Source organism: Protopterus annectens, chromosome 2.part0 (assembly GCF_019279795.1).
Source record: "Protopterus annectens isolate FY-2018-M chromosome 2.part0, PAN1.0, whole genome shotgun sequence".
NCBI lineage: Eukaryota > Metazoa > Chordata > Ceratodontiformes > Protopteridae > Protopterus > Protopterus annectens.
The window spans coordinates 835,084,722-835,096,903 of NC_056728.1; positions in this window are offsets into that span (position 1 = coordinate 835,084,722).

The window sequence follows — 12,182 nt, forward strand, 5'->3', positions numbered from 1 at the left end:
CAGTCAGGCATAAGAGGTATTTCTGCGGCCTTTCCAGTTGTTGCAGATGTCTTCAGAGGTACATACCAAATGGGGCGTTGTAGTCTATAATAGGTCTAATGAGGGATGAGTACAGTGGGACAATTCCTCCTTTTTTCTGGATGAAAAGCCCTTAGTGATGAGGTGTGCCACATGGAAGGATTTCCTGACTGTTGTGGCGATGTGGTTATCGAAGGTGAGACCACTGTTCACCTGTGTCCCTAAGTCTCTTATCACACTTTCGGTGTTTAGTGTACTGCCACCTATATGGTAATTCATGGGTACATGTTTTTTCCCAAAGGGGATAACTATACATTTCTTGGCATTGAGCTTGAGCCCATGGCTCTGGCACCAAGCATCTGTTTCTGTAAGGCCCTTTTGTAGAGTATCCCCATCATTTGGGGATTCAATAATGGCTCCCAGTTTGCAGTCATCTGCGAACTTTGTTATCTAGAGTCCCTTAGTGTTGGCCTGTACTTCAGAGAAGTAGATGCCAAACAAGAGCAGTCCCAGGACTGAACCCTGAGGTACTCCACTTGTCACTTGTCTGGAGCTGGATTTGGAGTTGGCTACCTTTACAGTGTGGGTTCTATCAGTAAGCCAGTTAGCAACGTAGGGATTAATGCCCAGCTTAGTAAGTTTATCTATGATTCCAGAGTGGGGGATGGTGTCAAAGGCCTTGGCAAGGTCTAGATAGGCTGTGTGGACCACCTTACCCTTGTCCATGGCTCTGGAGACTGATTTGAAGAAGTCAATCAGGTTCAGGAGACAAAATCAGCCCTTCACAAACCCAAACTGGGTGGGGTCCAGTGTTTGAAGGTTGCCAATGTCTTTGTTTATAAGTTCCATGATAATACGCCCCATGGCCTTGCAGATAAGGCTTGTCAGACTGATGGGACGGTAGTTTCCGGGATCCAAGGTGGATCCCCCCTTGTGGAGTGGGATAACTGTAGCTGTGCGCCACTCAGTGGGCACGAAACCTGAGATGAGGCTATGATTAAACATGACACTTAGGTGAGGTGCCAGTTCATATTGTAGTTCATGTCGTACACAGCCTGGGATGTCATCTGGTCCCATGGATGCTGTATTCTTAGCTTTGGAGAGTGTGTTTTTTACCTGTGTGGCTGTTATTACTGGAATTTGGCAATCTTCCGGTATTGAGATGGGCCATTTAGGGGGTGAGAGTGGGGTGAAGTTAGCACTGAATTGATCTGCCAGGATATTGGCAATATCCTTGGGATCAGTATATTTAATGCCATTCTGTTTTAGCTCAGAGCAGATCTGAGCATTGCCATTTAGATTCTTGACATAGTTATAGAAACCCTTGTGGTTGTCTTTGGAATCTTTGGCAATTTTATTTTCGTAACTTGCTTTGGAGGATTTTATGAGGGATCTCAGTTTCTTACTGAGGCTGGTAAGGAAGTTTTTTGCATCCTGGGATTTTCCTCTTTTCTGCAACAGTTTCTTCCTTTTGTTGTAAAGTTTGTTTATGGCAGGGGACCACCAGATTGGCTTCCTTTTTTTGGATGAGAGCATCTTGGTTCTATTTGAGATGGCACGATTCATGCATGAGTGGATGTGCTCGTACAGTGCTTTAGTGTAGGATTCAGCAGTTGAACTTTCAGTTCCCGTCTGCATGGGTGTCATGAAGTTTGTCACTTCTGACTTGAGTAGCATGAAGTTGGCTTTCGAGAAGTTTTTTTATGGAGGTTTCCTTACTGGGGGGTGGGATGTGGATGTTAAGGGTGATTAGCTTATGGTCAGACCTGACTAACGAGGGGGTGACCATAGGTGTGGAGCATTGATTTCCCATGTTGGTAATGACCAGGTCTAGGGTATTGGAGCCCCTGCTGGGACTATGGATTAGTTGATCCAGGGCATTGGAATTTATGAATTCCAAGAACCGTTAGGCAAAGGTGTTGGTACATGAGTAGTTTTCCCAGTTAATGGCAGGGTAGTTAAAATCACCCAGTATTAGGGTGCTTGGTTCTATCTTAATATCTTCCAGTATGTTTAGAAAGGTGTAGTGAGAATCTTGGGGTATGGTGGGGGATCTGTAGCAAGCTACAATTTGGACTGCAGTCTTACCTAGTGTTAGTTGCACCTGGAGAATTTCAGACGCATTGTGTTGGGCAACTAGCCTGGTGGTGTGAATATCCTTGGTGAATATTGACACTCCTCCACCTTTAGTGTTTCGGTCCTGCTTTGGTGGCCGAAAAGTGTGGTAAGAGTTGTAGCCTGGTATTGCAGAGGTGCTCTCTGGAGCCTTGAACCAGGTCTCAATTACTGCACAGATATCGATGTTCTCCATTTTTAGGAGTGCCTCAAGAGAGTGCATTTTGAGGTTTAGACTTCTTGCACTGAGTAGCATTACCTTCAGATTTTGCATGCTTGTACCTGTTATGGTGGTGGTTTTGTCCTTTGAACTTTGCCTAAAAAAGGCACTATAGGGGTGGCAAGAGCCTTAGCCAGTAACCTGAATCCCATCCCCTTTGAATGACACCAGAAGCTTAGCCAATTGTTGAAGTCAATCATTTTGTCCTTGATGTTTGCAGATGACATTGTGATCTGTAGTGAGAGTAGGAATCAGGTTGAGGAGACTCTGGAGAGGTGGAGATATGCTCTAGAGAGCAGAGGAATGAGGGTCAGCAGGACTAAGACAGAATATATGTGTGTAAATGAGAGGGAGGGTAGAGGAATGGTGAGGATGCAGGGAGAAGAGTTGGTAAAGGTGGACGAGTTTAAGTACTTAGGATCAACAGTGCAGAGTAATGGTGAATGTGGAAGAGAGGTGAAGAAGAGAGTACAGGCAGGGTGGAATGGGTGGACAAGAGTGTCAGGAGTGATTTGTGACAGACGGGTATCAGTAAAAGTGAAAGGGAAGGTCTACAAGAGTGTAGTGAGACCAGCTATGTTATATGGGTTGGAGACAGTGGCATTGACAAAAAGGCAGGAGTCAGAGCTGGATGTGGCAGAGGTAAAGATGTTAAGATTTGCAATCGGTGTGACTAGGATGGATAGGATTAGGAATCAGTATATTAGAGGGTCAGCTCATGTTGGACAGTTTGGAGACAAAGCAAGAGAGACGAGATTGCGTTGGTTTGGACATGTGCTGAGGAGGGATGATGGGTATATTGGGAAAAAGATGCTAAGGATGGAGCTGCCAGGTAAGAGGAATAGAGGAAGACCTAAGATAAGGTTTATGGACGTGGTGAGAGAGGACAAGCAGGTGGTTGGTGTGACAGAGCAAGATGCAGAGGATAGGAAGAAATGGAAAGAGATGATCCGCTGTGGCGACCCCTAACGGGAAAAGCCAAAAGAGAATGATGATGATTGTGGTATCATTCTGGGCGAAGGCAGGATGCTACTCAGGGCTACGTTCATACCTGCCTGGGCCACATGATCCGAGAGCTCTTCCATGTCTCTTTTCATGTAGTCCAGGGAGGTACGTCTCAAGTCATTCACTCCAACATGGACAATGACAGAGTCATATTTGTACTTGTTGTGGAGTGACTTGAGTGCATGCGTTATGTGGCAGATCCTGGCACCTGACAGGCAGCTGACTGTAATTTTCTCCTTGTTCAACCTGGTGAGAGGGACATCAGTGTGCCGGACTATAGAGTCACCTATGACTAAAGTGTTAGGTACATTGTCTTGCCTTAGGGGCTGTTGCTGGGTGGCACACAGGTGTTGTGAACCATGTGACACTTTGGTTGTGATTGGTGTTTGTTTGTGTTTCAGCTTCAGAGGTCCTTTTTGCTTGGGCAGGTTACAGTTAAGGGCCTCTGCGTATCTGGATTTAGTGTTGCTATATGTGGGTGGTGGTGGTGTGGGTTTAGAAGGGCTATGTGTTGCTTGAGGTGTAGTGTGGGTGTTAACCTTCTCCTCTTGACTGTCTAGCACAATCTTGGGTGGAGAGAGCTTTGCTTCCATTTTGGCTATGTATGTGCATCTCTCACAGGTTGTAGTGTTGGGTGGTAGGAGGAGAGGGTTGTCTGTGTACATGAGGCAATTGCTGCACTGTCCCAGTATGCCCAGATTCACCAGGTGGACAGGAGAAATCACCGGAAGCTGACCCTTGGACATGCCTGGTTTGATGCTTTTTTTTTTTGGTAAAGTACAGGAGCTGTTTTCCCTTACCTTATCAAGGTACTTTATAGGCTGTTTAGTGCCTACTATTAATTTCTCCTTATTAACAAGGAGAGTTGAGTGCTTGTATCAGTTTAAGGTTTCCTAGTGCTTTCCAGCAGGTATTAGAGAAAGTGCTAGTCACAGGGATGCTTAAAGGTAAGATGAAAAAAAATGCACACTGCAGTGTGCACTAGAGAAGTTAGATGTGAAAGTAGGTAACTTAAGTTTTACCTGCTTAAAAAGTTAAGGTTTAGTGGAAAGTTACTATTTTAAAAACAGCAAGATGGGTTGAAAGGGGTGGTCACTTTTCTATTCTGGTACTATGGAATACAGTAGGATGGCCAATAAATTTAAATAGTTGAAGGGGAGGGGTTTTTGACTTTGTGATTACTCACACAAGCCAGTGAAAGTAGAGAGGAAATGAGATATATGGTCAGATTAACATAAGAGGCAGGCAACTAGAAAGACAGTGGTATTTAACAAGACAACTGTAACTGGGTGGATGGGCGGGAAAATTTCTGCCTGCCTCAGAAGAGAGAGAGAGATCTGTGGTCTTTTTTGAAGTTTTAATATGCTGTTAAAGCAGAATGCAAGTAAAACACAAGGTAAAGAAAACAAACTACAGTATTTAAAATATACAAAATACAAAAAATAAAAGCAAACTAACCTTTCCTTCAGAGCAAAGTGTAGCAGAGTCTGGATGAGCCTTTCTGGTAAAGTGGGATGACGTGAGATATTTTCCAGAGGGAGGGGATAGCATTTTCGGATAAGGTTCTGTTGATGAGGATAGATATAGGATATGCAATGGCATCTGCAGCTACTTGCAGGTACTCTCCAGAGAGGAGGTCAGCAGCGAGGGTGGTAGATTTTAGATTTTTTTAGAAGTGTTTTGATAAATCTAGTGGATATTGGTTGGAAGCCAAATTCTGAGTGATTATTAGGTAGATTAGGCATGTGGTTTAAGTTAGAGGGGGTTAGTTGATTTGCTAGGGATTGGATTGTTTCAGTGAAAAAGTTATTAAAGGCGCTAGCTATTCTCTCTGGGGAGCTATGGGTGTAGTTATCCGGGGTTAGGGTGGTGGAGTGACCTGGACAAAGTAGTTGATTTAAGCCTGCCCAGAACTTTTGAGGGTTGTTGTGGTGTTTTTTTAGGAGATTTTGGTAGAAGCTTTTTTTATCCAGTAAAATAGATTTTTTTGTATCATTCCTGAGTTGACAATATTTTAGATGGTCAAGTGGGGCTTTGGTTGTTCTCCAGCTGGCCCAAGCTCTGTTTCTAGTTTTGATTTTAGCTTTGGTATATTTTGTGAGTCATGGTGCTGTATTTGATCTAGTTTTTATTGCACGTGCTGGAGCATGGGAATCAAGGATACTTAGGAATTTAGTGTTAAAGTGATCTATGTCCTTCTCTAATGTTAGATTTTTTTAGTTTTGACCAGTCAACTGCTTTTAATTCATTTTGGAATATAGCAGCATCAAAGTTTTTCCTGTTTCTAAATGTTTTATATTTGGACTGGTGAGGGTTTCCTGCCTTATGTTTTATGATATAGGTTAGACAATGGTTGCTGAGGTCATCAGGGAAGAGTACCAGCTGTGTACAGTTGGGGTTGGTTATTAACTAGGATCCAGTCTAGAATACTTTCCTTGTTGGTTGGTTTGTTTATCCTAGTGGGAGAGGTTATGATCTGTTTAAACCCAGATAAGTTTATATGAGTGGGGTGGGGGTCGGAGGAGCAGGGGTGCCAGTCAGTGTTAAAATCACCAAGAACTATGGTTTCTTGGGGATAGGTAGTGGATAACCAGTAAAGGAGATGATCTAGGGTATTTAGGTTGTTGCCTGGTGGAATGTGTGCACAGACGATGTTCAAATGTTTGTTTTGGTTAATCTGTAGCTTGGTTATGAGGAGTTCCGTGTTATTGAATTGGGGAGGTTGAATGGTGTCTCTGTTAACGGTTAGAGTATTTTTGTAAAAGACTGCTATCCCACCTCCTTTCCTTGTAGCACGGTCTAACTGGTGAATATTGTATCCTGGAGGTAGTATCTCATTGTCAGTAGTACTGGGTTTTAGTCAGGTTTCTGTAAGACACATAATGTCTGGAGAGTGGGTTGCTAGGAGGACGTGTAGGTTGGGAATCTTATTGTTAATACTTCTAATATTTAGATGAAATGCTACAAGTGGGAGTATTCATGGGTAGCTTGACTGTAGAGGTTGTGGTAGGGGAGTGGAGGTTATTGGATGTGTGTGGGCCAGGGATGGGATGAATGTCTCCATGTGTTATAAGGTTATAGTGACAGGATATTCTGAGCTTTAGGAGTTTGTTTATAAGCTTTATATAGTCTTTGTCTTTAGGATTATGTTTTGTGGCTGTACAGGGGTGGTATTTTATAGAGGGTGGTATATTCGGTGTGCAGGGGAAGGTAAAGTGTTTGGTGTTATGTGTGATGTTGTGGGTGTCTGTCTGACCATTTGGGTAGTGAATAATAACCAGAGGTTATCATATTCCCTTCGATCTTTGCCCTGCCCCCTAAGAAACTTTCCCGACGTTCCACCCAGTCAAAGGGAAGAAGCAGCATTAGAGATTTCGAAGCTGCTAAGAAAAAGAGTCATCCAAATAGTCCCACCAGACAAGATAGGATCCGGATTCTACTCAAGATTATTTTTGTGCCAAAAAAGACAGGGGACTGGAGACCGATTTTGGATCTCAGTGTGCTAAACAAATTCATAAAGGTACAGAAATTCCGGATGGTCACAATACAGTCTATCCTCCCACTCTCGGAGGCAGACGATTGGACGTGTTCTATAGATCAAGATGCGTACTACAACATAAAGGTGGACAGACCATCGAGATGACTCCTTCACTTCCGTGTGGGAGCCAGTCATTACCAGTTCTGAATACTGCTCTTCGGACTCTCTACAGCCCCCAGAGTGTTCACAAAGTGCATGACAGTTGTCACAGCTCACCTGAGACTGCAAGGATTCCAGGTGTTTCCATACCTAGACGACTGGCTCATCACTGCCCCCTCCAGACATCTATTGGAAGAAGCCTTGGCATGCTCCCTTCACACCGCAGAAAGGCTAGGTGTAACTATAAATTGGCAAAAATCCAACCTCCCCCCATCCCAATCCATAGAATTCATTGGGGTCCTGTTGGATACAAAGAACTGCAAGGCGTCGATTCCTGAGCACAGAATTCTAAGGATAAAACAAGTCATACCCATCCTCTCAAGGGAAAGATCCATAGCACATTCTGTCCTCCAGCTGTTGGGTTCCATGGCAGCCTTCATCACCATTGTCCCCCTGTGAGATTCCACATGAGGCTCTTGCAATGGTTACTACTTGCCCAGTGGTACCCTTTTCAGTTTCCTCTATCATCCCAGATTCGGGTGACTCAGAGATGCAAACAAGACTTGATTTGGTGGATGTCACAGAACCCATCACAGTGGTCTCGCCCCTTTACATCCCAACAGCCCAAAGCCACAGTGACCATGGACACCTCCCTGATGGGTGGGGGGGCTTTTTCAGGGGAAGACAGTCCAAGGCACGTGGTTGGAACTAGAGGCCCATCCGCATATAAATATCCTAGAACTGAGGGTGGTGCTTCTAGCGTTGCAAGCAATCCATCCCCTCCTCCCATCAGGGACAATTGCAGTACAGTCAGACAACATGGCTGTACTCTGGTGCATCAGCAAACAAGGCGGAGCCAAATCCTACCCACTTTGTCGAGAGGCCATGAGGATATGGCACTGGGTGATGGCTACCAACCGCTTTCTGATAGCAATGCAAATTCCCAGGAGTTTCAACGTGATAGCAGACAGATTGAGAAGGTGCATTCTGCAACCACACGAGTGGTCTCTGAATCCTCTTATAGTGGCGGAGATTTTCAACCGCTGGGGTCTCCCCTTGCTGCGACCTCTTTGCATCCCCAACCAACTATAAATGCAGCAATTACTTCACCCTGATTCCCCCTCGGGGACAGTCACTCAGGGACACTCTAGTCCACGATTGGCCCTCGGGTCTGCTTTATGCCTTTCCACCTCTTCCTGTCATTCCCCAATTCCTGAAGAAAGCCCGCCGGTTGAAGAGCAAGATAATCCTCATTACGCCATATTGGCCTCGTCAAATTTGGTTCCCCTTCCTATGGCCTCACCTGCTAGATCAACCATGGATTCTCGATCCAACTCCGGACTTGATCTCCCAACCGCAGAACCTGATTCACCCCAACTTGAACAGCCTGAAACTCACAGCTTGGCTCCTCCACTTCCGCTGATTGAAAGGCAGACTGACCTTTCTTTCCCAGTATGTGACATTCTTATTGCATCTCATAAGTCTTCCACCAGAATTACTTATCTCAGCAAGTGGAAGAGGTTTACCAGTTGGCTGAAGCAAAAAAGGATAGACCCCTTTTCAGCACCAGTGCCGGTAGTACTGGAATACCTGTCAAGTTTATTCCAATCTGGCCTATCTGCTTCTACCATTCAAGTTCATTTGGCCGCAATATCTAATTTTCACAATGGTGTCCATGACTCTTCCCTTATGCCACACAAATTATGCAAGACCTTTCTAAAAGGCATAAATCATTTGAAAGCCCCTTTTAGAGAACCTATCCAGCCATGGGACCTGTCATTAGTCCTGCAAGTTTTGACATTGTCTCCTTTTGAACCAGCTTCTTCATGCAATCTCAAGTTTCTGTCATGGAAAACTTTGTTCTTGGTTGCCATTACTTCTGCCAGACGTATCTATGAATTTCAAGCTCTGTGCATCAAACGGCCTTACTTGATCTTTCATAAAGAGTGTCATTGAGAACTAATCCTTCCTTTCTGCCAAAAGTGATCTCTGAAATGTCCATTAACCAAACCATTGAATTGCCAGTTTTCTTTCCCTATCATTCTAACAGAGGACAGTATTGTCTACGTAGCCTAGACATTCACAGGCAAATTTGTTTCTATCTGGACAGAGCTAAGGCTTCTAGCAAATCAGATCAGCTATTCTTGGCCTATTCTGGGTCTAGATTTGGATGTGCTGTTTCTAAGGTCACATTGGCTAAATGGTTAAAAGACTGTAACATTTATTCACAAACCTCACGCTATCCCTCTGACGATAGCCATAAGGGCTCATTCCCCTACATCGGTAGCAACTTCTGCTGCCTTCCGTGCTAGAGCTTCTTTACATGACATTTGTGCAGCTGCAACTTGGGCTAGACCTCATACCTTCATCAACCATTACAAATTGGATTTGGCCTCCAGAGGAAGAGCATCCTTTGGTTCAATGGTGCTCAGGAATGTCCTTCCATGAGACCCTACCAGGAATAAAGGTAGCTGGGGACTGTGTCCCAGGCATAAGGAATGAACAAGGATTACCAATATCAGATAAAGAAGTTATGTCGTACCATGAAGTTCCATCTGTATTGTTGATCCTCGTTCAGTCATTACGACCCTTCCTCCTTCCCCCCTTCTGAGGCTTATAGTGGATCTCATCTGGTTCCATTAGGTCCTTTGACCAGAGGTAGCCTCTACTTTCTTTGATTTGCAAACTCAGTCTGAGGTAACAGGGAGAGGGGAATTGTGGGTAAGAGTTTAGCTCGAGAGTTTGTGGCTGTCACGAGCTTGGAAGATGGCCGGCTCGGTTCCGAGGTCGGAACCGGTAACCCAGGTGTAATGACTGAACGAGGACTAACAGTACAGATCGAACATTATGGTAAGACATAACTTCTTTTTTCCTTGCGCACTAACCCTTCCTTCCTTCCTAAAGTAGCATCAGAGGCAAATATTAACCAGACTATTAATCTACCAATGTTTTTCCCAAATTTTCAAAATAAAGGGGAATATAAATTGCATTTGTTGGATGTTCATAGGTAATTGAGATTTTACTTGCACAGGACTAAAGGATTTCATAAATTGGATCAATTGTTTCTTACTCAAGACCTTTCTGAGGGAAACCAATTTCTAAAGTGACAATTGCTCGTTGGATTTCCCAATGCATTATTTGAGCACATTCTACCAGTTCTGTGGCTACTTCTGTGGCTTTTGGTCTAGTGTGTCACTGGATGATATTTGTTCTGCAGCTGCATGGTCCTCATCTCGTACCTTCATTTCACATTACAAGTTGGATATTGTGTCAAGGAACCGGGCTTCCTTTGGCTCTGCTGTGCTCCAGAATATCCTTCCATGAGGGCTACCCAGGTGTTTGGTGGCTGGGGACTCCGTCTCACAGGCTGAAGATCAAATGAAGTCAACTACTTCAGATAAAAAAGTTATGTACTCACCGTAACGTTCCATCTGAGTAGTTGTACTTCATTTGTCTTCAACCTTCCCTCGACCTTGTCACTTTGGTACTGACCATTTACGATTATGACTACTCCAGAATTGCTCATGGTCAATCTGGGAATTAGTTTTTTTTCAAGCTGTCAGTAAGGATGGGGTCTTGTTGGGTCGGGTATGTGTTAGGTGATTAGCAGCAAACTAGATCTGAAGGGAGGAAGGAGACAGGGGCATTGTGGGTAAGGGAAGGAGCTGGGAGCTCGTATCAGTAGCTGGAAAATGCAGCCATTTCTGATCCGATTCGGATCTGAAACCCACAGCTGATGACAGATGAAGTACTACTCAGATGGAATGTTATGGTGAGTACATAAGTCCTTTTTGTCCAGCATCTGCCAATCGCCATGGGTGCCGGTAAACTGAAAGATCTGGTGCTATCAATGTCATTATTGATCACAAATGGGTCTTGGCTTCATCTCGGATGCAAGCTGGCAACTAAAAGGACAGCTCCTGAGCTCAAGCTCCTCCCTTTCCCAAGATCTTTTGCTACCCACAATCCTCAGATCTCATTTGCTACGATTTCACTTCGGATGTGCTTCCTGCAGTTCAGGTTTCCTGTTTCAGATAAATAGTAGTGTATTCCCTTTTTCTCTGGGGTTTTTTCCTTATCTTGTGAGTATTCTTTCTGCTTGTCTCTGGTTAGGTTTCCTCCCCTCCAGTAGCATTTGGGCTTTTTTCTTGATCCTTTCCCTGGGATCCCACCCTTTTCTCTCCCAGGTCCTTTGGGTAGCTTTAATTTTTCCTGGCTTTTGCCCACCCCCCTTTTGTACAGGATGTGGGTGGTAGGTATTTGGTGTGTGTGTGCATGATGTCTGAGAAGCCCTCTGGGTTTAAAAGGTGCTCCTTGTGCAGTCGGAAAATGCTGCATTCTGATTTGCACAAGGAGTGTGTGTATTGTCTGGGAGAGCCACACCTGGAGGTTGAATGCAACATTTGTGCCGGATTCAACCCCAGGGCTCTCCTGAAAGGAAGGAACAAGCTCCTGCTTAAAGGGCTTGCTAAATGGGGTCCTCTGGTCTCTGCTTCCCCTTCCAAGCCTTTCTCTGATCCCAAAAGGGAAGTCTTCCTCCAGGGATTCCTCCCGCCAAAAAAGCAGAGGCTCTGTGACTACAGTTCCCTGGATCTGAGTCCAGCATCTTTAACTTTGGAGCCCCAGCTCCCCCTGTCACATCCAAGACCTTAGAGCCTCAGAGGCCCTCTTATCCAACGTGACCCAGACCGCTCAGATCCGACCTGCCTGTTGGATCTGTCTGTGGTGCCATCTGCTTCCTTGGATCCAAGCAGGCCTTCAGATCCAACAGTTTTGTCAGATCTGATCGTCATTGACAGCTCTCCTTCCAGACACAGTAGATCAGATTTGAGGCACACAAGTCAGTCTCCCTTCCAAGACCACAGGCCTTTAGCCAGGTTGGGATATTCCTCCTATCTCCCAGATCCACCAGGAACCTGCTCCCCTCAGACATGGATAGGATGATGAGGAGTCAAGGCCCAGATCGAGTTGGGCTTGTTCCCATCCCCTGCTTAGTTGCCTAGGGGATCCTCTCCATCCATGGGGCACCTGTCTCCTCGTCTGACCCATTTGGGTTCTGACCCCCATGATCAGAGCATTCCCGGTGAGAGGCTGACAGTGTCGGGCATATCTTCCCTTCCCACACTGTCAGAGTCCCTGGTGGGCTCAGTTCCATTACCCTCAGAACTTGTTGCTCCTCGGCCCAGC